The sequence below is a fragment of the Pelodiscus sinensis genome, chromosome 11 (genome assembly GCF_049634645.1).
Source record: "Pelodiscus sinensis isolate JC-2024 chromosome 11, ASM4963464v1, whole genome shotgun sequence".
In the NCBI taxonomy this organism is placed as follows: Eukaryota; Metazoa; Chordata; order Testudines; family Trionychidae; genus Pelodiscus; species Pelodiscus sinensis.
In genome coordinates, this window is record NC_134721.1 from 28,046,074 (window position 1) to 28,073,732 (window position 27,659).

Consider the following 27,659-nt stretch of genomic DNA (forward strand, 5'->3'; position numbering starts at 1 on the left):
GCTACCCACTCCTTTCCTTTGGTGTCCTCTAGTCCTTCTTTATGGGAACTCATGAAGAACTTTTCTGTGTGCACCCTCTCCATCCAACCCCTGCTTTTAGAGACCTCTATCCTGTCCCCGCTCCATTTCCTCTTTTCTAAGCTGAACAGTCCCAGTCTCTGTAGCCTCTCTTCATCTGGGACCTGTTCCCAACCCCTGATCATGTTAGTTGCCCTCCCCTCTCCCAGCCTTTCTCTTCCCCTCTCCCACCTCCTTTTCCCAGTCTCCCCCAGTTTTGTTCAATAAAGACAGAGTCAATGTTGGAAGGAACGTTATCTTTATTTTGTACATCAATAAGAAGGGGGGCTAGGGAAGGGTAAGTGGAAGGAGGTGAGGGAGGAATGGGGTACGAGCCCCCGATGGGGAGGACTGGGCTGGCTCTCCGGGCTTCTGGGGGTGGAAGCTCTCCTGCAGCCCCCCGATTGCTCCCTCTCCCCAGATGGCAGCCTGCGGCAAGTGCAGCCGGGCTGATGGCCAAGTGGTGTGATGTGCCCAGTGTGGGTACTCCGGGCAATCCAAGCCAGGACTGGTTTTCAAGCGGGGCACCCCTTAGAACTGTCTGTCTGGGGTGGGGGTCGGGACCCTTTAAGCGCAGCTCTCGGCTAGCCTGAGACAGCATCTCCACGCTCTAAGTCCTCCTCTTATGCCCTACCGGCACTGCTTCCGGCCATCCTTAAGCCCTGTTCAGAGTCCACTCAATGTGGACTTGCTAGGTCGAATTAGCAAAACGCTAATTCGAACTAGTTTTTAGTTCTAGATGCGTTAGTTCGAATTAGCTTAGTTCAAATTAACTAATTCGAACTAAGTTAGTTCGAACTAGCGCTGTAGTGTAGACATACCCCATGTGACAGAAGAATGATGTGTTTAAAGAGATTCTCAATTTCATGTGATGTTAACAGCCTTCCTTTAGCTTTCCTTTGACTATACATGACATAAATTACAATATCATCTTCAATGTGTGTTTTTATCATGATGACTATTCTAGTGTGCCTTAAATGCTGCAACACTTTGAATGTTTTGCACATTCCACATTTAAAGTGAATTAGTGCCACTTTGTGCAGCTACCACCAAACTGGATGATATTTCAAGTGCAGGGGAGAAAAACTTCCAAAAAACCTTTTGGCTTAGAGGTGTTGTGTTATGCTATAGCTGGCACCTTTCTAATTGCTGGTAATGAAGCCTGGAGGCCCCGCCTCTTTCTCTGCCTCTTCCACTTGAGGCCCCTCATGCCATTGCTTACTGGATTGTCTCATGGAGATTTCCCTCAGCTCCACAGTAACCAGACTTTTGGTTCACATTCCTTTAGGGTTGCCAGGTGCTAGGACCTGGTAACCCTACATAGCACCTGAAACCAGAAGTGAAAAACTAGATTATCTGGGTAAACTCCAGACAGTTGTTAACCCTAATGTAAGGGGACTGTTAGCCCCTTACTAAAACTCTGTGGGAGTTTTTGGTTCACCAGCTCCCAGTGTCAAAAGGGGAAGGGTCCATGCGAAATCAGGGCCCTGAGACTGACAGACTCCAGAGACAATGGAAAGCAGCCAACACTCCAGGTCGGCCTGATTGACAGGTTGGACAGGCCAGTGAGGAAAGTGAGAGGCCAGGTCCCGTCCTCACTGTGAGCTGGGATTGTTCTGGGTCTCTCTGAGCAAGGAGAGAGCTGAGAGACTGCTAAAAGGAGCAAGCTGTGTGCAGAAGAAGTTCTGCAGCAACAGCCAGGCACAGACAGCCCAAGGAGTGCAAGCTGTGCTGAGGGGCAGTTTTGCAGCAACAGAGCCAGGCACACACAGCTGAAGGAGCGCAGACCCTGTGTTCAGCAGCAGACTGGCAGTGCTTAGAGAGCCAAAAGGGACAGAGAAGCAACGCAAGGAGCTGGAGACTGGCAAAGCAGCACAGCCTGCAGCTGGGTGTGGTGAGCAGCTGGGACCAGCAAAGTGTGGGGAGAGGCTCTGGGCAGGAAGATATCACCAGCCAAGAGGCCCAGCAGGCCAGACTGGGAGAGGGGTCTGGCCACTTAGAGCTTGAGGCTGTGTGGTCACTGCCAGAGCAAGCATGTCCAGCCTGCAGCCCCCCTGCAGCACATCCAGGGCCTCTAAGGGGCCTCTAAGGAAGAGACTGTGGACTGTCCTTACACTCTGCAGACTGCTGTTTTGATGTCCCTGTGCTACAGAGCAGGGCTGTGTGTTCTCATTTAACCATTCTCATTTTTTTCTTATTCTTTTCTCTTTAATCAGTTGATGTTTAATAAATTGTATTTGCTTATGAAATGATCACTGGGCCAAGAAAGCATGCAGTGTGAAGAGAGCACCTCAGAGTGGGGACACCCTAACTCCTGCCCCTAGTGACTACAAGGTCGGGGATTAAGCCCCAGGAAACTTGGGCCCAGACTTGTTGGGGTTTCGAGGACTCTGCTACTCAGGAGAGTGGAGGGGGAGCCCTCAGGATCAGGGAAGCTGTGGGGTAAAGGAAGTGGGAGCGGGGACTCAGATCCTTTCGCTGGTCCATTTCACCGGGGTGGTATAGAAGCCAGGAAAGTTTCCCACAATAGCGGGACCATTCCCCCGCTTACACTAACATTAGACTGGTAGCCAGGAGACCATGAGTTTAAAACTTCCCTCCCCCACTAATTTGTATCTATACCAGGGGTGGCCAACCTGTTACAGGCAAAGAGCCAAAATAGTGGTGGACATAGTGCAAAGAGCTGAGGGGAAAAAAGTTTGGTCAAGCAAAAACAAAAAGGGGGGGGGAGATGCTGTCCCTTTAAGTGGAAGCTCTGGTTTGACTTTTTGGCCATATCAGGCTCCCGTTGGCTGGCACCATCTTGCTGGCACCATTTTGCTTCACCACGCAGAATGGCTCCCCTGCACTTGGTGAGCACAGGGAAGTGGGGGCCCTTTGTAGGGGTGCAGGGGCAGCTTTGCGAGACACGTGGTACGCTTTGCGAGCTGCACTTTCTGCGGTGAAGAGCCGCCTGCGGCTTACGAGCCACGGGTTGGCCAACCCTGATCTAACTTGTATTTATAGGTCTCTTCACTTATTGCTGAGCATAACCACATATACCTTATCTTAGAAGGAAGGCAAATATAATTCATTAGATTTTTCAAACACCCTGCCCATGTGAAAAATTGCACATATGGTGATTTCTAACAGAGCTGTGAATAGACTGCTGGTCTCTAATATGGCAGACATGCATCTTATTCATGAATCTCACTGCTTTCTTCCCCTTTTGCACTAACGGCTGCGACCGTTAGACAACACTTCCCTATGCCCAAGGATAAAATCTACAATCTTTGATGCCCAACTTTCGTAGGCTGTCTAGGTTGTACAAAATATGTTATCTTCTTTCTAATGGCCACATGAAGAATAGTACTCATCTAAGTGAGTCCCATTTTGTGCCGAGGATCTGATAGCCCTGGTTTCATCCTACTACTGGTCTATACGGGCAGGAAGGTGAAGTGGACTTCTCTTCCCTCTGTAGTGTATTGGGGCAAGAGAGCCACCTACCTGCTCCCTTCCTGGGCAGTCTCTTAGGGTATGTCTACACTGGGGAGTTATTTCGAAATAACTCCCCTTATTTTGAAATATCAAGGTGAGTATCCATATAGCAAGCCCATTACTTCACAATTATTTTGAAATAATGGGTTTGTTATTTCAAAATAATAACCCCTGCGTCTGATGAGGAATAATGCCTATTTCTAAATTGTTATTTCAAAATAGTGGTTGTGTAGATGCTCAGCTGCTTCTATTTTGAAATAATTGGCCTCCAGAAGCCTCTCTCAGTTGCTCTAGTGGCCACACCCCTGACAAATTTAATGCTCCCCTTCCAGAGCAGCCTCTTTTTGTGGAGCCATGTCTGACCCCAACACTCCCTCCGAGCACCCCCACAGCTACAAGCATATCTGCAGCCACTTCCGAAGTCCCTGGCCAGGGGCAAAAGAGGGCACCGGCCTGGACTGGTACAGAGATCCTGCATCTCATTGAGGTCTGGGGTGAGGAAACAAACCTCCAAGATCTCCACATCAGATGCCAAAATGGTGATGCGTACAGCTGGATGGCCACCAGCCTGGCCAAGAAGGGGCAAAGCCACATCCTGGCTTAAGTGCACATGAAAATTAAAGAATTGCAACAGAGCTACACTAAGGCCAGGGAATAAAGTTCCTGCTCTGGGGCAACACCACCAACCTGCTGCTTTTATGAGTAGCTGGATGCCATCCTGGGGGGGAGGGGGTTAACCTCCCTCCCCCGGTCATTGACTCCGGCCAAGACACAGCCATCGTCAGTTTCCACGAAGGTGGGGCTCTGGAGGAGGATGGCAGTGACGATGAGAAGGAGGAAGAGGGGCAGGCCAGCCTGGACACAATGCCTGCCAGCCAGGAAGTCGTCATCTGCCTGGAGCTGGTTCCCCTCTCCCCAGGATGTCTCCCAGGGCTTGGACAAACCTGGAGAAAGCAGTTCAGATGAGTTCCATCATTTTTCCTACATACATGTGGAGCAGGTGGCAGGCAGTGAGGGGCTGTGCATTCCTCACTTGGCCTTCTTGGCCTGGGGATCACACAATAATTTGTGCACATGGAGCGTCAGTCTGGAGCATTCAGCCCCATGATGGTCTCACACAGGAACCCCTCGCTCCTTCTCACAAGGGTCCTGCACAGGCCTGCTTTATTCCAGACTCCATGGTGGGACACCTTCCCATGACAAGTCACCACTAAAGAGTCTGAGGTCTTGGAAACACATAGCAGTACTGCACATGGCACAGTCTCATGCCTACACTCCCGGTCAAGCAGGTGATATGGTGGGCACCGATCCCCTGCATGAGAACCTGCTCGGAGGAGGAAGAGAAAAGGTCCCCAGTAGCACCCTCTCTGGTAAGCAGCCTCTGCCCTCACACCCTCTTCCTGTTTCCAATGGGCAGGGTGTAGAAGTTCCCTCTCTGTGGGATGACACCACTGTGCTGGACCCGGTGTGTGCGGGACACAGAAGGAAGCTGAGCTGCCCCATTTCCCCCTCTTTCCCGCAGGCTCCTTGCCTGGCTGGAAAATTGCTATCCCTGCTTGTCTCCAGATTGTGGCGAACACAGTAGGTCACCACCGCCTGAGGGATGTTCCACCTGGACCTCGGCGACCGGGTGAAGAGATTTTGGAACCTGCCTTTGCGGCGGCAGAAGGCTCCCTCCCCAGCTATGCAGCACCCACTGAGCCTGTTGTTGAAGGTCTCTGTAGTGGGATCCAGGCTTCCTGTGTAGGGCTTCATGAGCCAGGGGAGCAAGGGTTAGGTTGTGTCACCCACAATGCATATGAGTATGTCCACGTCCCCAACTCTCATGGTGTAGTCAGGGAAAAAATGATGGTGTGCATTTTCTGGAAAAGGCTGGAGTTCCTGAAGACAAGGGTGTCGTGTGCCCTCCCTGACCATCCCGACATAAATGTCCATGAACCAGCCCTTGTGGTCCATGACGACCTGCAGCATGATAGTAAAGTACCCTTCCTATTGATCTAGTTGAAGGTCCGGTGGTCGGGGGCCAGGATAGGGATGTGGGTGCCCTCCGTGGCCCCACTGCAGTTGGGGAAGCCTTCAATGCTGCAGCAGCTGCTGTTTCTTCTTGATAGAGGTATAATTCTTCTTCAGAAGTGTGCCCTCCGTTTCCCATAACTGCATCTGTGATTTTTCTTTTACATCTATATCAATGATAACAACATTTACCCCTTTTTAGCTCCAGTAAGTAACTACTAGTTGGGGTCTGGTAGGTAGTTTCTACTAAGAGGAGGTATTTATGATGAAGTCAGGTATTTCTTTTGTTACAGGATTGCATCAAAGAATGTACACAAGTCCCGTGTCCCTCAGTCCGAACTCTCTGCCCGCGGCTACATGTGGCACGGAGTAGGTAGTTCGAATTAGGATCTCTAATGCGAACTACTGGAACACCTCATTTCACGATGAGTAACCGCAGTTTGAATTAGAGATCCTAATTCGAATTACCTACTCCGTGCCGCGTGTAGCCACGGGCACGGAGTTCGGACGAAGGGACATTTAAAAATGGCGGCGCCCGGGAAGATGCAAATGAAGCCCGGGATATTTAAATCCCGGGTTTCATTTGCAACTTTGAATGCCTACATTAGCCTCCCTAGTTCGAACTAGGGGGCTAGTGTAGACATACCCTTAGATACTTGAAAGTTGCTCTTATGTCCCTTTTCGGTCTTCTCTTTTCCAAGGTAAACAAGGCTAATTTCTTCAGCCTTGCCTCATATCTCATGTTCTCTAAACCTTTCATCATTTGTGTTGCTCTTCTCTGGACTTTCTCCACTTTCTCCTCATTTCCTGAAATGTGATGCCCAGAACTGGACATGATACTCCAGCTGGGGCCTAATGTAGATGGCTCATTCCCTGCCTAGGGGACGTGAGACTGCGTGGGTTAATTTCCAATCCTCCTATTTATTCTTTTCCTAAGTTAGGAGGGCACAATAGTTCTGATGGGGGTTGGAGAGGGGATGGAAGCCAGATCCAAGATCAATGACTCCTGGGAAGTGGGCCCATTGAAAGGAGACTGGACCTGTGGATGCCTTGGGGGTCTGCAACAAGGGCCTGCTTTGGGAAACCCCCTCTTTGGAGGTGAATGTGGCAGCACTGAGACACCACGCAAAAGCAAGTGCCACAGACACTAACTGCAGATTCATGGGACGGCTGTCACAGATCTTGCCCATGCATAAGATGATAGATCTGCAGGAGGGGGGAGGCAGTGGCATAGTGAGGGGGCCGGAGGGGTCAGTTGCCCTTGGGAGAAAAATATACAATTTAGTTAAAAATAGATGTCACACGTTTTTAAAAGGAATACCATATCTCCTGCCTTTTGTCTATTTTTGTCTCTTTAGGCCCCCAGTTAACATTTTCAAAAGCACTCGAGTGACTAAAGTCATTTTTGAAAATTGGACTTGGAAATCTGAGCTCAGATTTTCAAAGGTAATTAAGCTCCTAAAGAGAAGGTTGCCAACTCGGATCTTCAAAGATATCTATCTGATCTTTATACACCTTTGAAAATCTGGTCATAAGTGTCTTAGTCAGTTCTGAATGTGAGATGTAGGAGCCCAGTCCTAATTCCTTCAGGCTTTTTTTTTTTTTTTTAATTTGAACATTTATCTACACTAATTCTCCTCCTTTCTCTTTCACTATCCAATAAATGCATGGATCAAAATTAGAGGTGCTTTATGAATATGCTGACTTGAGAGTGGAAAGGTTTCCTATTGTCATGTATGAATCCTGGTAACCCATCTCAAATATGAAAAACTAGGTTGATACCTGTTCATATCAGGAGCTGTTGAATTCAGTTCACCATTTGCAGTATCTCATTATGATATTTAGTGGAGAAGATATTGTTTTGTTTTGTTATTTATACTGTGGGCAAAGCATGGGCTCACAAGAATTCCTCCATTGTTTTACCATGAGTTTCAAAACATTTGGTGTTTTTCTAAATGCTTGGAGTCAATTGATTATGTAGGAATTTCAGCTTTCGTTTAAAAAAAAGTTCTCTCTACTTCTGGGCCTTACAGCTAAGGAGCAAAGCTTTAAAACATGAACCCTAAATACTCAAGAAACAATAGGCCGATAAAAATCCAACATGTTTTATTTTAAAAAAATCTTATGATTTGTAGACCAGTCTCATAACTTTGTGTAGGTGTTCCTTGTGATTTTTGGGTTGGCAATATTGCTCTTTGATTGGTGAATTTAGAGAGGTCTCTCCTTTCAGTTTCCCTTTTCACCCTCCTTTTTTGTCACAGGTCATCAGAGAATGATAGAGACAATGGAGAGTAGGGTGAGTCCATGACTATGGTTAATGACTGGTCAGGGTGACTAACTATTATCAGCCAGTGGTCTGAATGAGCTATCTACTGCCATCTGCTAATCAACTGTAGGAAAAGGCTTCATGAGCAGACCTTACTTATATAGACAACTTACTTTGCCACAGAGATCAGTAGACACACTTGCTGTCTCAAGGTGATCAATTTTGGCTTGAAATTCGCTTAAGACTTGGAGCTGGGAGAATGAAATGTTGTTATCCATATTGTAGGATTAAAAGACCTGAACTTAATATTACTTGGCTTAGGGTCTACCATAACTTGAACACTAAGCAGAGGATAGTGAGTCACATCTAACTGAAAGTAACAGAAGATGGAAACAGACTCTACACCACCAGAAATAAAACCTGTTTGGGAGTCCTCAGTTATATCTGACACTTTACATCCAGGCTGCGTCTAGACTGGCAAGTTTTTTCGCAAAAGCAGCTGCTTTTGTGGAAAAACTTGCCAGCTGTCTACACTGGCCACTTGAATTTCCGCAAGAACACTGACGATCTCAGGTAAGATTGTCAGTGTTCTTGCTGAAATGCTATGCTCATAGACTCATAGACTTTAAGGTCAGAAGGGACCATTTTTATCATCTAGTCTGACCCCCTGCACAGTACAGGCCACAGAATCTCACCCACCGCTCCTAGAATAATCCTCTCACCTATATCTCAGATATTGAAGCCTTCAAATACTTCGAAGACCCCAAGATGCAGAGATCCTCCAGCTGTGATCTGTACCCCATGCTACAGAGGAAGGCGAAAAACCTCCAGGGTCTCTGCCAATCTACCCTGGAGGAAAATACCTTCCCGACCCGAAATATGGCCATCAGCTAAACCCTGAGCATGTGGGCAAGACTCACCAGCCAGACACCCAGAAAGTTCTCTGTAAACTCCCATCATCTCTCCATTGACCTATTTCCCACTGATAATGAATGGTCAATTAGTTACCAAGATCATGTTATCTCATCAAACCATCCCCTTCATAAACCCATCTAGTTTAATCTTGAAACCAGATAGATCTTTTGCCCCCACTACTTCCCTTGGAAGGCCGTTCCAGAACCTCACTCCTCTAATGGTTAGAAACCTTCGTCTAATCTCAAGTCTAAACTTCCTACTAGCCAGCTTATATCCATTTGTTCTTGTGTCCACATTGGTATTAAGCTTAAATAATTCCTCTCCCTCCCTAGTATTTATCCCTCTAATATATTTAAAGAGTGCAATCATGTCCCCCCTCAGCCTTCTTTTGGTTAAGAAGCCTCCTTAAGCCTCCTTTCATAAGACAGGTTTTCCATTCCTCTGATCATCCTAGTGGCCCTTCTTTGTACCCGTTCCAGTTTGAATTCATCCTTCTTAAACATGGGAGACCAGAACTGCACACAGTATTCCAAATGGGGTCTCACCAATGCCTCGTATAATGTCACTAACACCTCTTTATCTTTACTGGAAATACCTCGCCTAATACATCCCAAGATCGTATTAGCCTTTTTCACGGCCATGTCACAATGGCGGCTCATAGTCATCCTATAATCAACCAGGACTCCAAGGTCCTTCTCCTCCTCCGTTACTTCCAACTGATGTGTCCCCAGCTTATAACTAAAATTCTTATTATTAATCCCTAAATGCATAACCTTACACTTCTCACTATTAAATTTCATCCTATTGCTATCACTCCAATTTACAAGATCATCCAGATCTTCCTGTATGATATCCCGATCCTTTTCTGAATTGGCAATAGCTCCCAACTTTGTGTCATCCGCAAATTTTATCAGGACACTTCCACTTTTGGTGCCAAGGTCAGCGATAAAAAGATTAAATAAAATTGGCCCCAAAACTGATCCCTGAGGAACTCTGCTAGTAACCTTCCTCCAACCTTACAGTCCACCTTTCAATATAACCTGCTGTAGTCTCTCCTTTAACCAGTTGCTTATCCACCTCTCAACTTTCATCTTAATCCCTATCTTTTCCAATTTAACCAATAATTCCTCATGTGGTACTGTATCAAATGCCTTACTAAAGTCGAGGTAGATTAGATCCACTGCATTTCCTTTATCTAAAGAATCTGTTACTTTCTCAAAAAAGGAGATCAGGTTGGTTTGGCACGATCTACCTTTTGTAAAACCATGTTGTAATTTGTCCCAATTGCCATTAGCCTCAATGTCTCTAACTACTTTCTCCCTCAAAATATTTTCCAAGATCTTGCATAATACAGATGTCAAACTAACAGGCCTATAGTTACCCGCATCGCTTTTTTTCCCTTTCTTAAAAATAGAAACTATATTAGCAATTCTCCAGTCAAATAGTACAACCTCTGAGTTTAGAGGTTTTGCGCAAGAGGCCCAGTGTAGACAACACGGTATTGTTTTGTGCAAAAAAGCCCCGATCGCGAAAGCGGCGATCGGGGCTTTCTTCCGCAAAACCGCGTCTAGATTGGCGCGGACGCTTTTCCGCAATAAGTGCTTTTGCGGAAAAGCGTCCGTGCCAATCTAGATGCTCTTTTCCGCAAATGCTTTTAACGGAAAAACTTTTCTGTTAAAAGCATTTGCAGAAAATCATGCCAGTGTAGACGTAGCCCCAGTGTTTAAAGGCAGAGCTGACTAGAATCAATTGAGTCCTTGTCTTGTCTCAGTGATCACTTGAGCAAAAATCATTGATAAACTCTTGTGTAGACTGACCTTGGACTCAACATGCAGGCAGTGCGTTGAAGGGCAGTGCAAAGGAGGCAGTGGTGGTGAGGTACCATATTACCTAGTGAAATCATTGGTGCTGAAATCACTAAGGACTGGAATTTGACCACAGAACTGATACTTTCTTAACTAAGAGTCCATTTTTGCTATTTAAAAAGTAAATCAATGTAACAGAAAACTGCAACGCTCTCTGGTAACTTTAAAAATCAAACTTTAAACTTTATTGAAAAAATTGGATAGTTTGCAATTGAAAATATTTGACCAACACTTAAGGCAACTGATTTAATTTTGTGTAAAATTTTGCATAATAAAGGGCGGCATTTTTTTGAAAATGTTCAATTATATAGATATACATTTTGATCAGATCTAGTTGATGTGTTGTGGTTGTGTGTGTGTGTTTTGCTCAACAACAAAAAAAAAAAAATCCTGGGGGGACCCTGCCAAAAGAGTTCGAATTGGGCTCTGCACTTCCTAAAGCCAGCCCTGCGGGTTTTACATATAAATTATCAGCCTTGTTTTCTAGTCTATGTAGGGTGACGTTGCCAGGTGCATGCAAATTACATGCAGTGGAGTTAATTTAAGATCAACACCTGGAAAGAAATTATTACTTTCAGATAGAATAGAAAAAGGATTGTAATATGCAGAAGTAAAGACCTCTTGTTGAACCATCAGAGTTCCTCTTTGTTATTTGTACTATTGGGTATTTCATTGATTCATTTGACTTTTTGCAAAAATGTGTTTAATGAAATGCACAGATTTTTTGCCAAATTACTTTCAGTTTGGGCTATTCCAGAATCTGTTCAATAAAACCCTATCCAGATTGGGTGACAATCGCAAATCTGAATCTCTGTGAACCTTTGTTTTAACCCTATTATATTTCATTTTTAATAAAATTAATGGTATCTTGAAATATCTTCTCCTGCATTTCTGCCAGAATAAGAAACCAATAATTTGTAAAGGAAATCTGTTACATTTCTAGATATCTCTTTGTTGGCTGATCTATAGAGATGCATAAAATTCACTTTTAAAACGTAAAAAATTATATATTTTCATTGTAGCTCTCTTCTGAGAGAGATTAGTCTTGGAAAACTAACAGCTTGCATTTAGTTGAGTATTGTTACCCCTTTTGATTCAAGCAGTTCACAAGTATTTGAGGTCATCTTGGTGGTTTGATATTCCAAGCTACTCTCTATATCAACAGTGCTCTTTTTCTTAACTTTTCCTCAGGTACTTTTCTTGCTGCTTTTTTTGTGTGGCTTTCTCTGTCTGCTTCTGAGATAGTAAATGAAGCAAAACTACACATATAGTTCTACCAAAATAATACCCAGGCCTCCGTACTTGCATTTAGTGCCCAGTTAGCTCCTCTGCCCACGTAGCTTAGTTTCTGACTGGCCTTTTGTGACGTAGTGGGGGTACCTGGCTGGTTTCTATGCTGCTGGCTCTGGGGTAACCCCCACTGGCTGCCGTGGGTACCACGACCCAGCAAAACAGGATGAGTCACTATGCAAACCAGTGGCCAGACACCCCCCATGGAGAGGAACAAAGGAAGGTGGAATGCTGCCCTGGCTGGGGGGCAGGGCTGGAAGAGAGTTAGTTAGTTGCTGGCTGTCTGGGAGCATGGAGGAGACAGCCTAGGGAAAGGGGCTGGAGTTTAGGGGCCTAGTCTCCCCCATCTCAAGGGGGCCTGAGGCATCCTAGCCCAGATCTGTGACCAGATTACATCTGTGCTGTGCTGTATCCTGGAGAGGCAATAAACTTCCTCTATTCCACCGGCTGGTGCCGTCTGTTTGTGCCATTTCGCGGTGCAGGAGACGGGGGACCCCCAACGCGCCATCACACCTTTGTTTCTCTTTTAGACAGTAGCTGTTGTTGTTTCAGCTATCTTACTCCAAAAAGACACACAGCTGCTTTCTAAATGTATCCTGAATGAGGTTAGGCAATCATGCCCACCAGCTTCAATGAAGATTCACACAATTCCTATCACAACAGTATTTTTTTCAGGATGTTGATATTTTGAGAAGATTATCTAAGTCAAAATTGTCATATGATCTTCTTAAAAAGGAGTCTTGTTTAAAAAAACAAATGATTGGAATGGTTAAATAAATTCTCCCCTCATTCAAAATAACTGTTTGTACATCCAGGAAGTATATAAAGTTTTTCTGGATTGTTAGACAAACAGGTTGCTCTGAATGGCGGGCAGCAGAACGAAGAACATTATTTTATTGTGACTAACTGCACAGGACCTAGAGCCATGAGAGATGGATTCTAGTTTTGGCTCTACCGCTGACTTGCTGTGAGTCTAGGTGAGTCACATACCATTGAAGGAATACATGAAAACTATTGCTTCTATAACACCAGCAGAAGGAGCCAAGGCTATGGAGAGAGCCATGTTTGGAAGATGTTTCGCCATCTGTAACAGGACTATATTTCCCTACTTCCTTCTTCTATTTGTTATGTTTCTCAAGTGCATTGAGAACCTATTTAAGAGGCTTTATAAATACAAATGATGAGCATCACTGAATCCTTGATGCCAGTCTGAAGTGCTCTCTCACTTTTTCTCCCGTGTCCTTTAAGTCTCCTATTTTGTTTTTTGTTGAAGATGAGAAATTTTATTTTCAATTGAAAAGCATTACAGACAAGAGGTTTTCCTCTTTTGAGAAACTGAGTTAGTCATTATAGTGTTCTTGCATTATGCTGACACCATCATAAGTAGAGTTAGACTGACGAGACTAGTGGTAGGTATTTGTCCCTGAATACAGCTGAAAGGACAGGCTCAGAGATTTGGAAGCAAATGATAGAAGCCTCCTGCTTGTGTGTTCCTGTTCCTCCTGTCACCAGTACTGTGAAAGGATAAGTTCTACGCACTCCCTTTCTTCCATTCCATTTCAGTGACCTTCATGGAAATGAGAGTATGGGGGAAGAGTCAGGCTAAAAGTATGTCTGACAAGCAGGAAAAACAGTTATAAGTACAAAATTCTTTTTTTCCTATTAATTGATTGGAAACAGATTTGTGAGATATTGAACACTTAGTGCTTCACAATTCTGGACCCATTGAACATTCTCTATTGTGTTTGCTGTTACAGATGCACTAACTAGTATAGCAATGAAAAGGTAACCCTGCAGTTATGTTATGTTTACTCAGTGGTGCATTCCCTGCAGTGAGATCAGAAAAGCCACAGTGTTGGAATACATGAAAACTGCAAATTTAGATAATCAGTAAGGATAGGTCTACACTACAAAGTTAATTCAAAATAACAGCAGTTATTTCAAATTAACTTTAATAGTGCCTACACAGGCAAACTGCTATTTCGAAATATATTCGAAATAGTGGAGCCTTTATTTTGAATTTGGTAAACCTCATACTAGGAGGAGTAACACCAAATTCGAAATAGCTATTTCGAATTAAGTGCTGTGTAGACACTTAATTCGAAATAGGGGGCCTCCAGCCTTCCCAGGGAGCCCTGGTGGCCACTCTGGGCACAACCAGGAAAACTTACTCTCCTCTCCCTCAGCCCCGGAGCCATTAAAGGGGTAGACCCTGGCCACGGTGCTTATGCCAGCTCCAAGCCTGCCAGCCCAGAGTCAGGAGTGGTCACCGGGGCCCCTGACCCAGTGGCCCCAAAACATGATCCAGCAAGCCACTGGCAGCCAGCCCTCCACCGCTCCCCATGAGCAGTCTTCCAGCTCCCAGGAGCCTGACAGGGGCCCGAGAAGGCGGGCGCCTTCCTGGTCCAGGGTGGAGATCGTGGACCTTATTCAGGTTTGGGGGGGATGCTCCCAACGTCTATGATCTCCGCACTAGATGGAGGAATGCGGCCTTTTATAGCAGGATAGCTGCCAGCCTGGCCACCAAGGCCACATGCGAACCCAGAAGCAGGTTAGCATGAAAGTCAAGTTGGTCCGGCAAGACCCCCAACCCTGAGCCCTGAGCTTCCCCCTTCCAGCTTTCTCCTCCCAGGTTTCCCTCTCCTCTCTCCCACCCTCTCTCTTCCCCTCTCCCCCCTCCTTTTCCCAGTCTCCCCAGAGGTTCATCTCCCCCCCCAGTTTTGTTCAACAAACCCAGTTTATATTTGTAAACATACGTGTCTTTTATTTGACATCAGGAAGGGGGGCAAAGGAGGAGATAAGTGGAAGGACGTGAGGGAGGAATGGGGCATGATCCCCAAGTGGGGAGGACCGGGGAGGCTCTGAGGGCTCCTCGGGGTGGACGCTCTCCCTCAGGGCCTCCTGGATCCTGACAGCCCCCCGATAGAGCCCCCGGATGGCAGCCTGCAGCAAGTGCAGCCAGGCTGATGGCAATGACCCCACGAGATGCACCAGTGTGCCCAGGGGCAGCTCTGGCTCCATGTGGCCAAGTGCTGTGGTGTCCCAAGTGTGGGCACTCAAATATAGGACTGTTTTGCTGTCCCTCATCAAGATAGACAAGCAAGCAGGGAACCCTGAGAACTGTCTGTCCGGGGTGGGGGTAGGGTCCCTTTAAGCTCGGAGCTCAGTTAGCCTCAGGCAGCAGCCCCACACAATAAGTCCTAAACTGATGCCCTGCCAGCACTGGTTCTGTCCAGCCTTAATTTCAGTTCGGGGTCCACTTAGTGTGGACGTGCTATTTTGAAATAGTTTGTGAGTCTAGATGCATTATTTTGAATTAGTTAATTCGAATTAACTATTTTGAATTAAGTGAATTCGAAATAGCACTGTAGTGTACACATACCCAAATAGGACTCAAGGCTAAATGGAGAAGGCCATGGTGGGTCATGTTAGGAAGACTTACCTGTAGGAATGGAAAATTTGTAGAGAAGCAATTAAAATCATATTAAGTTTTGTAGAAGATGAAGAAGGCTGGCTAGATTCAACATGAAATCCTGCTAACCTATCATAGAAATGGAAAATGTCAGTGTAGTTAGCTTATTTTTAGAGATTTAATTTATATTCCATCTTTTCAGACATTTAAATCTTCTAATATATAAAGGAGAATGATTGTATGTTTGTTCGCTAATAACTTGGACACTATAAGAGCTACCTCAACCAAACTTTGCATGGGATAACCTTTTATCCAGGAGAAGGTATTAAGGTACTGTGGGAGGGAAGAGATGAGAGACTGACACCTCTCCCCGGGGCTGCATGTAGCTTGGCAGTTTGGGGAGAAGTGGCTTCCTGGGGAAAGTGGCGGGGACAGTCGCTCACTAAGGCCAGCCGAGGAATAACTTGTCATCCAGGAGAAGGTTTTAAGGGACTGTGGGAGGGAAGAGATGAGAGACCGACACCTCTCACCGGGGCTGCATGGAGCTTGGGAGTGTGGTGAGAAGCGGCTTCCTGGGGGAAGTGGCTGTGCCAGTCACTCACTGAGGCTGGCGGAGGGACAAGGAAGCGGAGGGCAGGCTTGGGTGCCAGTGGCAGGCGCACGGCTCCCTTCCTCCTCCCTTCTTTCAGGCTCCTCACCTCAGTTATATCAACTGTCAACTTATATTTCAACAATGTATGCTGACAAAGCGCGAGGACAGTCACTTAACGTAGTTGGAATTGATTTGGAGACATCTTGCTTTTCACATGGACAACTCTATGTTACGTGTTCAAGAGTTGGAAGCGGAAAAAATGTGTACATATTTGTTTCGAATAATGAAACAAAAATATAGTTTACAATAAAGTTTTTGATGATAACATGTAAAGTTGGTTGTTTTATACTTTTTTAATGTGTGTGTGTGTGTGTGTATATATAATGGACTATTGTTTTTCTAAATTTTGTTCCTCCACTTTCCCGAGCAACAGCGGGTAACTCCCTCTAGTATATTTAATATATTTCTTTCTAAGAAAGGGAAAAAAGAAACTACTACTGAGGTGTCTGTATCTATAACACAGATTGAATGAGGTGCTATTTCACAGTCTCATGTCATTTCTTGTACAAAAAGGATTTACATAAATAACCCAAGGCATTATATTGAATTTTGGATCCAGTTTTAAAGAGTAACTTGTTGCAAGGTCATGGAATTTTTTTCTATGGTTTTAGAATCTTTTTACTCATGATCATATTTCAGCAGCTTAAATCTGAACCCTTGTCTTGTTTGCCTTAATTGTACACACACGTTCATTTTGTTAGGACTTTTCAGTGTTAGGTGGATTGTACTGATATTTTTAAGAGGTGAGAGCACTGAAGCATTTGCTTGAAGAAGAAAATCACATACATTATAATGAACTACATGGCCCTTGCAAGTATACACACAAAAGAAAAAAGATCCTGTTAGTTATTGCAGTGTTCCTTTTTACATTAAGCATTTTAAAAATTTAAAATGTGTTTTAAGTAACATGAAGTCATATTATCGTTTGCTTGGCATTCTGGATTAAATATTATGAAGATCACTAAACCTACATTCCTATCACAAAATGCAAGATGCCTGCCTTATATTTTGTACATTGATTATCATGTATCTTTTCTAGGTTTTTAAATAAACCTTTTTCTCTATAAGTTTGGGAAAACTTTAGGTAATATGGTTGTTTTATCATGTGGAAATCTAGCACAGATGTTTGGTATTACTTTTTTAAACATGATGACCACACATGATTTACCCTAAGTGCCATTAAGTATTTTTTTATTATTGCTATTAAAAACTTGCCTTAGGCAAAGACCTGCTAAATTTCTAGTAAAGTCAAATGTTAAAATTCCTGAAAGTATTATTATATAACACAGCATCTTGTACATAATGTATAATTTCACGAAAACCAAACTTGAGATGATATTTAGTTTCATACATGCAATTTAACTCTTACCTTGTATATGTTCTTAAAATAATGCTATAACAATTAGTTTATGGCTACAGTTTTCATACATTGTAGAAACTTTTTGGTTATAATTTGTGTACTTTAAACTTTCAGGGCTTTTTCCAAAAGATTCTGCTTCTATCTTTGAACTCAGTGAAATAATGAAGGTTGATGATAGGATTTGAACTGCTAGCATGAATTACTTAGTGCATGTTTTAAAAGTTAAGGAGACAAAGTTCATTTTTACACTGTGAAGAGAACAGATGCCTTGCAGACTTTCAATGTTTACTGTAAATGCTTTGCATTGGAGCCAGTAGTAATTTTCTAAGGAAATACTTTATTAACACCAAACGTTTCTCTCTCCCGCCCACAAGTTACTTATATAGATTAACAACTACTCTAGACTAAACCTCTTTACTAGGTTCATTAGTGCCTCTTTCCTTTTTGTTTTTACTGCCCAGGATAAAAATATTAGTCTAATCAGTTACTTTTTTCAAACAGAAGGCATTCTTTTAGTAAGTAAAAAATTTAACTTTTCCCTGCCTAAAACTTTTTTTTATATATGATTCATAATATGTTGGTTATAAAAACATTTTTATACAAAAAGATCCTAATTAAGGCAATTATTTTCCATAAAAATGCAAATAATATGTACATTTTAAGTTGATCTCTTAGTTTTAGAGGAAGACTTTGCAATCTTAATAGTCACTGCAGACATGAAAAAGTAGAAACCTGATTATGCCCTGGAAAACAATAATTACTCCTAATGTTGTCTATTCAGTCATATTTTCATTAAGTACCATATTATTCTTGTGAGGGTGCTCAGTTACAATATACCTTATAGTGCATACGAGGAATTAGAAAATTTAGAGACTTAAAAAGACTCGGTTTCTTTAAAAGACAGACCCACTCTCAATGAAGATTTTACAAGTTTAGAATTTGTAGCATGATAAACTCCATTAGTTAAAAACTACATGTAATATTTCTGAGTAACAAGTGAAGAAATAGTTTGCAGAGTTGCAAATTTGAAGAAATAATCATAGGTGGAGGTAACAGGTATTACAGGAATTCAGAATTCACAGATAAGTCAGTTTTTATACTTTCCAATATGTAGAGGTGATAAAGACATCTTGTCCATATTTTTAGAAGGTACAATTTTCAGAAGGTAATATTCTAAGAATTATTTCAAACTGTAAAACTGTAACATCATATTCAAGTATATAAATAATGTTGTGGCAGTGCTGCATGTCCAAATCTCACACATTTTTGTGGGTTGCAGATTTGACATAAGCATCTAAGGAGACTAACAATTAAACAGAGAAGTCCTGATATGCCTTTTGAAACATATTTTCTCTTATTTTTTCCCATATCTTCCCTACTCCATTCTCTGGTCACACTAACCTGGATCCACAAAAAGGATTCAAGTGCTGTGCTGCATTGATCCTGACAGCATGTGATTCACAAGCCACAGAAGATTGATATTTATCTGCCTAAGTCACATGTTGGGCTCAATCAAGTAGATCATTCAGAGGCTGCCTAATTTACAAATAATGGGAGGGCAAGGAGGATAATGACCTCCTTTATAACTTCTGGCCTAGTGGCACTCACCATCTGGCTCAAGTGCCCTTCTCATGAGTCAGATGTTTGAACAGAGATCTGCCACCTCTGAGGTGAGTGCTCTACGCACTGGGTTATTAGAACAAAAGGAAAAACTATGTAGCACTTTAAAGACTAACAAGATAGTTTAATAGGTGATGAGCTTTTGTGAATTATTTAATGTGAAACAAGATTCATAGGAGAAATTGAGGGAGATTCACATCAAAATATTCCATACTCTGGTGCTTAGGGCACTTACTTAAGTGGGGACTGGAAGCAGGGGCTCGCGCATGCTGGTTGAGCATTTCAACTTTTGGGCTAAAGGTTATGAAGGAAGTGATACTCCTTCTTCCCTTCTCCACCTTGGTTGTTTTGTATGGAGTTAGGTGGCCTCTAAGGGCATGTCTACATAGGAAATTATTTCGAAATTGTGAAATAACTCCCAAAATAACTATTTCGAAGTAGCATGTCCACACTACAGGGAAGCCTTGAAATTAGTCTGAGGCAGGCTCCTTTAATGCGGATGCACTGCCTTGTCTTAGAGCACTGGGGAGTAATTACTTTGAATGACCCTGGGAAGTAGTTATTTCGAAATAGCAGCAGTGAAGTGTCCACACTATCGTTATTTCAAAATAACTGTTTTGAAATAAGCATTATTCCTTGTGGAAAGCAGGATTTATTATTTTGAAATAACCAGCCCCTTATTTCGAAACAACGGGCTTGGTAGTGTGGACGCTCCTCTTGTTGTTTCAAAATAAGGGGAGTTCATTCTAAATAACTCCCTAGTGTAGAGCAGGGCTGAGTGTGCTTACAGGATCAAGATATGCATGCAATTTAGGTGACCAAACATTCTGTGAATGTACCCATTCGAAAGACAGTTTCAAATCAAATCTTTTTTTTCCCAAAAAGTACTTTTAAAGATAATAAATATACATGAGACAGACTGTCCCATTTAATTGTGTGGAGAAAGGGATGGATAAAATAGGACAAATCAAGGAATTTAAATACAGTGGTTAAATATATTAGGTTTGAGACAGGTAACCCAAAGCCAGAATGTAGGGTCATAGTGTTGGTTTCACGAACAAAAATATTTCTTCATTACCCTTCCTGGCATAACCTTAGTTAATATCGGGGGAGGGGGAGAGGAGGAGACAGTATATGAAAGTTGGGAAGAGATATCAAAATTAGTCAGTTTTGACATAATTGGTGCATTTTTACACATAGCGTCACAGCTGAATCTGATAGCAGTGGAGACTGACACATGTAAATCCCTTTTCTATCCTTCTGGGTACTGTTCTATTTTTCTTTTTGTTATTGGACTTTTAATTTTAATATAGGTGAAAGCAATTTTAAGTACTCATAAACATGTTAGCACAAGCACTTACCTGAATGGGGTGCTGATAACAATAACATCAGTCTGTCTATATTTGGAAATCTCAAAAGTCAATGAAATAGCAGACTTCTCCCAGTCTACAGATGCATCTGAAAACAGTCAATGATTGCTTAGTTTTTAAGGTTCTGGTTATCTTGGAATGGTGTCCAGATAATTTATGCTCCATGTTTTCTTAGAAGTTTAGTCATTTTTCCAGAATTGCTGTCTTTTAGTTGTCTCATTCACAGTTCGTAGGTGACTCACTTCCTGCCTTCTGTTTCTAGCAGCCTGATTTGGCTCCACTACTCAACCAGGGAATGTAAACTGCTTCCTCTTTCAAGGACATCTCCTCCCTTAAGTTTTAGCCGAACACTACTCATCTGAGTTCTCTTTATTCTCAGGACTTTTTAAAAAAATTTTGCTCTGAACTCTCATTTATAACACTTCTGGCAGCCCAGCCCTCTACATCAAACTAAGGCAGGGGTAGATTCGAGCAGGTTAGCTAAGCCCAATTTCAGTTAAGGAGCCAGCTACCCTTTTACGGTAACCAACCATCTCTTTTGCTCAAAATAACTGTCTTCAGGATGTCAGGTCTAGAAATAGTATCTCCAGTATTTACCAAGTCCTAGTATAATTTAGAAATTTGTAGCCACTAAATTCCTGTTAGTTTATGGGATGCAAAATTTTTACTTGCTGGTACTAAAATTTTAATATGAGCTAGCATATTTAGTTTTTAAATACAGTCGCTTACAGTATGTATTTTTTTAAAAAATTTTATACTTGGAAATGATGTCCTTGAAAAATTCCTTTTGTGATATTTTCACAATGTATTTTTCTTTTCTAAACATTTTGACCTAGTGAGCCTATTCCAATTAGCTAACAATTAAGACTTGTGATAATAATTCTTTGGTGGCTTGTGCAAGGTATTATGTGATGAAATTTTAAAAACTGCAAATTTCTATCAGAATTACCTGAGTAAATTTTATTCCTAGAATTTATTATTACAGGTAGTTCAGAAAAAGGACTTAATTTCAAGACTGCTAACAACTTTAAACTAAAGACTCACACTTTAGAGCAGTGTTTCTCAAATGTGTTTGATCATGTCTCCCTTCTTTGTATTTAACGTAGCTTACACCTCCCCCCCGGGTGCCTGGCTAGCAGCTGCTGCTCTCTGGCCACCCAGCTCTGAATGTGTGCAGTAAGTTTGTTTTTTTTCTCTTAAAGCTTCTTATGTTCCCCTCCAAATATGTTCCAGGCTCCCCCCAACCCCTCAAGAATCTCTTTGCTTTAGATCACATGTGTCTTACCTATGTTCTCTTTCTCCCCCCATTTCCTCCTACCTCAAAATCATTGCACAATTGACTAAATGCCTTAGGACAGTGGTTCTCTGGTTGTACATCAAGGTGTTCCAAGGGATGCATCCACTCACCTAGATATTTGCCTATTTTATCAACAGGCTACATAAAAATCACTAGTAACATCAGTACTAACTAAAATTTTATACACACAATAACTTTTTATACCACTGCATATACTATTCACCAAAAAGTATGTACAATATTTATATTCCAATTATTTTATAATTAGATGGGAAAAATGACAAAGTCAGCAAATTTTCAGTAATGAAACTCGGGTACAAAAGACCAACCAGACTCCTGAATGGGATATACTAGTCTGGAAAGATTTAGAGCTACTACATTAGAATTTTTTTTTAAGATTCCTCTAAGGCATGACTATTGGCCAGAGGCAGAATACCGGACTTGATTGATTAATGGCCTAGTTTGATATGCCTAAACCTGTCTTTGCACATAAAACCCAATAAAAAGAAAGTTAAAAATACTAGACATACTTAGCAGGCTTCAGAATAACAACCATGTCTGACTACAAGAATCTGAAGTAATTTAATCCAACTGACCTTCAGCCAAAGAGCATAAGATACTTGAAATTTAATAGCCAGTTAGATCTCAAACCTAAATGAACACATTTTGTTCCAGATGTATAATCCTGCTGCAATACACAGAAAAAGAACATGGATGAAAACTAACACTCTAGAATCTTTTAAATAAAAGTTATTAAATCTTTTTCTGATTAGTAGTGCTCCTCTACTATACAAAATTGAAGAAATAGCACCATGTTTATAGCAGTGGTGCTCCAAATTGACAGTTTTTAGCGATGGAGATTAATTAGGTAGATCAGGTGGTTGTTTCTTCCCCCACCAGAAAACTTTAGAGTTAAATAGAAATTAAAGTTTTATAAAAGGACTAGATCAGTAAAGTATACTTTCATTTACAATAGATCTATTTTTCTAACTTTTGTTTACCCCTATAAGCACAACTAAATCGGGAGAGTATTAGCAAAGTCCATATTGTTATTATTATTAGGGCTGATATATCTGGGTATGTCTACACTACAAAGTTAATTCGAAATAACAGCAGACTACAATAGAGTCTACACAGCCAGACCGCTATTTTGAAATAAATTCGAAATAGTGGAGCACTTATTTTGAAGTTGGTAAACCTCATTCTATGAGGAATAACACCAAATTCCAAATAGCTAATTCGAAATAAGTGCTGTGTAGACACTCATTTCGAATTAGGGGGCCTCCAGCCCTTCCCAGTTTCCCCTGGTGGCCACTCTAGGCACAACCAGGAAAACTCTTCTCCTCTCCCTCCAGCCCCGAGGCCCTTAAAGGGGTAGAGTCTGGCCACTGGGCACGTGCAAGAGCCAGGCCTGCCAGCAGCCGCAGACCCTCTCCCAGTGGCTGCACAATGCCAACCTGTGGCAGCCAGCCGTCCCCCGCCCAATCCCCCAGCACCCGGGGCCAGCCAGGGGCCGTAGATGTGCACCCTCATGAACTAGTGCGGAGATCATGGACCTCACTGAGGTTTGTGGGGAGGCCCCCAACGTCCATGATCTCCGCACTAGGTGGAGGAACACTGCCATCTACGGCTGCATAGCGACCACTATGGGCAGGAAAGCCCACAGGCACACCCAGGAGCAGGAGTTGCGGCAGGTGTACACCAGGGCTACCAGGGGCGGTGCCGCAGCAGGGGCTGCCACCTGCCTCTACTTCTCCGCCCTCGACCGAATCCTGGGGGACGGGGCGGTCCACGCCAGCACGGGAGGCAGCAAGCCAGGAGCTGAGGACCCTAACCTGGACGCAGCAGAGGGGCAACCACCAGCTGTCCTGGCACCGGAGTCAGCAGGGTTGTCTGGAGAGGCCATACCAGGTAAGTGACAGTACTTTCCCGGGGGGAAGGAAGACCAGGGACCACACGCGTGGGCCATGCCTCCCACGGATCACCCAGCCACCTGTGCATGTGCAAGCACGTGCCATGCCACCCTTGGGCAGGTGGCTCCAGCTGCATGACACCCAGGGCTATGGCCCAATAGGCACACACGTGTGCGAAGAGACCTGACACGCTCACAACCCAGCAGGATGCCCTCCCTTCACACACCCCCTTTACACAGAGGCAGGGAACATCTCCTGGTCCCTCCTCCCCTCTTCGGCCGCACTATACATGGCACAGGGGCATGGGTGCGGTCTTGGGGCAGCTCCCACTCCTAGGGAGAGCCAGACATCCCAACCATGGCCTCAGTGAAAGCACATCGGCTCTGATGGTGCAGGGCACGGTCGTCCTCACCTCGCAGGGGGTGCTGGGCATCATCCACTCTGTCCCCAGGGAGAACTGACCATTCCCCTTCTTTCTCCACAGTTGCACCAGCTGTACGTGCAGGGCGCACCACCCCGCCTGGGACATGCTCCCGCACCCAAAGGCTCCTCCGGACCACCAGCAAGCGGCAGGGGTACCGGGACCAGCACCTGGGGGCCCTGCGAGCCCTGCACCGCACTATCCAGGCCTGGGTGCAGGAGGTTCTGCAGCTCCGCCGGGAGCAGCTTGCCCAGGATCATGCCATGTGCTCACACCTGCAGGCCCTGCTGCAGCGCATGCTGCCCTGTGCCGCCCAAGCGCCTGCTGCCCCCCCAGCTACTGTTCCTCTTCCCACTCCTGCCCCCGTTCCCAACTTTCCCTCCTCACCCTCCTTCTCAATCTCCACATCCCCCACTTCAATCTCCACACCCTCCTCCCAATCACCCTGGGGACGCCAAGGGCCCCCGCACCCGCCGTGCTGGGAGACATGTGGCCCGACGAGACCCCCACCCCTGAGTGCTGAGCTTCCCCTCTTCTGCCGCCATTACTCCTCCCCAGTTTTGTTAAATAAAGACAGTTCATGTTTATGAAAAACCGTTTCTCTTATTTGACATCAGGAAGGGGGGCTAGGGAGGGGTAGAGAGAAAGGACATGAAGGAGGAATGGGGCACAAGCCCCCGATGGGAAAGACCGGGGTGGCTCTGAGGGCTCCTCAGGGTGGACACTCTTCTGCAGGGCCTCCTGGATCCTGACAGCCCCCCGATGGACCTCCTGGATGGCAGCCTGCAGCAAGTGCAGCCGGGCCGATGGCAACGACTCCACGAGACGCACCGGGGTTTTTGTGTCTAGATGCGTTATTTTGAATTAGTTAATTCGAATTAACTATTTTGAATTAAGTGAATTCGAAATAGCACTGTAGTGTAGACATACCCAAATAGGACTCAAGGCTAAATGGAGAAGGCCATGGTGGGTCATGTTAGGAAGACTTACCTGTAGGAATGGAAAATTTGTAGAGAAGCAATTAAAATCATATTAAGTTTTGTAGAAGATGAAGAAGGCTGGCTAGATTCAACATGAAATCCTGCTAACCTATCATAGAAATGGAAAATGTCAGTGTAGTTAGCTTATTTTTAGAGATTTAATTTATATTCCATCTTTTCAGACATTTAAATCTTCTAATATATAAAGGAGAATGATTGTATGTTTGTGCGTTAATAACTTAGGGTATGTCTACACTATACCCCTAGTTCGAACTAGGGGGGGAATGTATGCATACCGAACTTGCTAATGAAGCCCGGGATTTGAATTTCCCAGGCTTCATTATCATAAAGCCGGCGCCGCCATTTTTAAAAGCCGGCTAGTGCGAACCCCGTGCCGCGCGGCTACACGCGGCACGGACTAGATGTTCGGATTAGAAGCCTAATCCGAACTATCTAGTCCGTGCCGCGTGTAGCCGCGTGGCACGGGGTTCGCACTAGCCGGCTTTTAAAAATGGCGGCGCCGGCTTTATGCATACCGAACTTGCTAATGAAGCCCGGGATTTGAATTTCCCGGGCTTCATTAGCATACATTCCCCCCCTAGTTCGAACTAGGGGGGTAGTGTAGACATACCCTTGGACACTATAAGAGCTTCTGCAACCAAACTTTGCATGGGATAACCTTTTATCCAGGAGAAGGTATTAAAGTACTGGTGGGAGGGAAGAGATGAGAGACCGACACCTCTCCTTGGGGCTGCACGGAGCTTGGCAGTGCGGTGAGAAGCAGCTACCTGGGGGAAGCTGCGGAGCCAGTCACTCACTAAGGCAGGTGGAGGGACAAGGAAGCGGAGGGCAGGCTTGGGTGCCAGTGGCAGGCGCACGGCTCCCTTCCTCCTCCCTTCTCTCAGGCTCCTCACCTCAGCTATATCAACTGTCAACTTATATTTCAACAATGTATGCTGACAAAGCGCGAGGACAGTCACTTAACGTAGTTGGAATTGATTTGGAGACATCTTGCTTTTCACATGGACAACTCTATGTTACGTGTTCAAGAGTTGGAAGTGGAGAAAATGTGTACATATTTGTTTCGAATAATGAAACAAAAATATAGTTTACAATAAAGTTTTTGATGATAACATGTAAAGTTGGTTGTTTTATACTATATATATATATATATATATATATATATATATATATATATATATATATTATAATCCCTATAGAACTCAGTGCAAATTTTGTTCCTCCACTTTCCCAAGCAATGGCGGGTAACTCCCTCTAGTATATTTAATATATTTCTTTCTAAGAAAAGGAAAAAAGATTACCACTGAGGTGTCTGTATCTATAACACACATTGAATGAGATGCTATTTCACAGTCTCATATCATTCCTTGTACAAAAAGCACTGTAGTGTAGACATACCTTCCTTTATGTAATTTTCTGAATCCAAGACAGAAGCTGCTGTTGCTAGTGCAGCACATGCTAATTAGAGTGAGACTGCTGACAGGAAGAGACAGAATTATTAATTGGCAAGTATCAGGTGCTATCTTATTATACATGTTTGAATACTGCAGCCTTTGTTCAGACCATGGAACTGTAGTCTTGAGCAATGATGAACACCCTCATTTAGGTTTCCAGCTCATAACCATTGTGTGGATCCTTACTTAAACTTTTTAAAGGCCCACTGTCTGCCTAGCCAAGATAGCTCTTTCTAAATACAGGCAGTCCGCGAGTTACGCGGCTCTGACTTATGTCGGATCCGCACTTACGAACGGGGCTCTCTCACCGTGGAGCTCGCAGGCAGCGGGACTGCCCAGAGCGCAGCGGTCCCGCCACCTCGACCTCCGGGGCGAGAAAAGCTGCTCCGGGTGCCCCTGGTCTGTTGGGGACCATCTCCAGCAGACCAGGGACACCTGGAGCAAAGCCGGGGAGGCGGAGGGGTCCCGCGCCTCTGAGGCTTTGCTCTGGCAAAGCCTCAGAGGCGCGTCACCCCGCCGCCGCTGCGGCTTTGCTCTCGGTGTCCCTGGTCTGCTGGAGACGGTCCCCAGCAGACCAGAGGCACCGGGAGCAAAGCGGCAGCGGGGTGCCGCGCCTCTGAGGCTTTGCCAGAGCAAAGCCTCAGAGGCGCGGGACCCCTCCGCCTCCCCGGCTTTGCTCCAGGTGTCCCTGGTCTGCTGGAGACGGTCCCCAGCAGACCAGAGGCACCGGGAGCAAAGCGGCAGCGGGGTGCCGCGCCTCTGAGGCTTTGCCAGAGCAAAGCCTCAGAGGCGCGGGACCCCTCCGCCTCCCCGGCTTTGCTCCAGGTGTCCCTGGTCTGCTGGAGACGGTCCCCAGCAGACCAGGGGCACTGGGAGCAAAGCGGCAGTGGCGGTGGGGTTCCGCGCCTCTGAGGCTTTGCCAGAGCAAAGCCTCAGAGGCGCGGCACCCCACCGCCGCTGCGGCTTTGCTCCCTGTGTCCCTGGTCTGCTGGGGGTGGAGGGGGCGCGCAGCTAGTGCGCCCCCCCCAGCAGACCAGGCTTTTGTTGTGGACCCTGGGGTAGAGCAGCTGGGGTGCTGCCGGGTTGGTCCTGCAGGGACCTTCCTGGCAGCCCAGCTGTTCTGTCCCAGGCTCGAGATTCAGCCGCTGTTGAAACTGATCAGTGGCTGATTCCAGGAAGCTGGGGGCAGAGCAATTCTGCCTCCAGCTTCCTGTAGTCAGCCGCTGGTCAGTTTCAGCAACAGCGGCTGAATCTGGAGCCAGTTCCGACTTACATA

General features: G+C 44.7%; 1 protein-coding gene and 1 long non-coding RNA gene across 4 annotated transcripts in view; one reads left to right on the forward strand and one right to left on the reverse strand.

The window, feature by feature from the left end:
- The window catches only part of ERC2 (ELKS/RAB6-interacting/CAST family member 2), a 1,112,164-nt gene that overhangs the window by 200,153 nt on the left and 884,352 nt on the right, over positions 1–27,659 (forward strand). The window lies entirely within an intron of this gene.
- Positions 1–27,659, reverse strand: part of LOC142830931 (uncharacterized) — a 42,917-nt gene that overhangs the window by 8,676 nt on the left and 6,582 nt on the right. Inside the window, exon 2 of the long non-coding RNA XR_012906493.1 lies at positions 20,289–20,385. This is a non-coding gene — a long non-coding RNA (uncharacterized LOC142830931). The remainder of the gene's footprint in view (positions 1–20,288; positions 20,386–27,659) is intronic.